The sequence below is a fragment of the Theobroma umbraticum genome, unplaced genomic scaffold (assembly GCF_002168275.2).
Source record: "Theobroma umbraticum cultivar Fairchild unplaced genomic scaffold, ASM216827v3 scaffold_2.0, whole genome shotgun sequence".
Taxonomy (NCBI): domain Eukaryota; kingdom Viridiplantae; phylum Streptophyta; class Magnoliopsida; order Malvales; family Malvaceae; genus Theobroma; species Theobroma umbraticum.
In genome coordinates, this window is record NW_018397277.1 from 2,164,241 (window position 1) to 2,164,651 (window position 411).

At 29.7% G+C, this 411-nt stretch overlaps 1 pseudogene; it reads left to right on the forward strand.

The window, feature by feature from the left end:
• The window catches only part of LOC110427620 (major allergen Pru ar 1 pseudogene), a 1,905-nt pseudogene that overhangs the window by 423 nt on the left and 1,071 nt on the right, over positions 1-411 (forward strand).

A 411-nucleotide genomic window follows, 5' to 3' on the forward strand; every position in this document is an offset into this window, starting at 1 on the left:
TAGCAAAACTAACAATAAAAGTTCAATGGGTAATAACAAGTTACTATATGTTGTCATTATACACTAAGTTGTTTATATTAAATAACCTCATTTTAAAATATTCAGTGCAACTATTGCAAGAAGAGGATAAGAAAAAAGCTCTTAATGGAAATATCAAATGCCTATAGTAATAGGGGCACAATTACAAATTCCACCTATATGAATATTGGAGTGATGCTGCTTCAAACAAAAGTTAAAAGGGTTTGCTCTTGTAAATATTCATGAAACTAGGATTAGCACAAGGCCATATAAGTGCTAAAGTAGTTGGCAGAATCTTAAAGTAATTAAATAATGCTATATATGTGATATTTTCGGTTATAACATAAGGAGTTATGGTGCAATCCCTATGATACCAATAACTTCATCTTAACT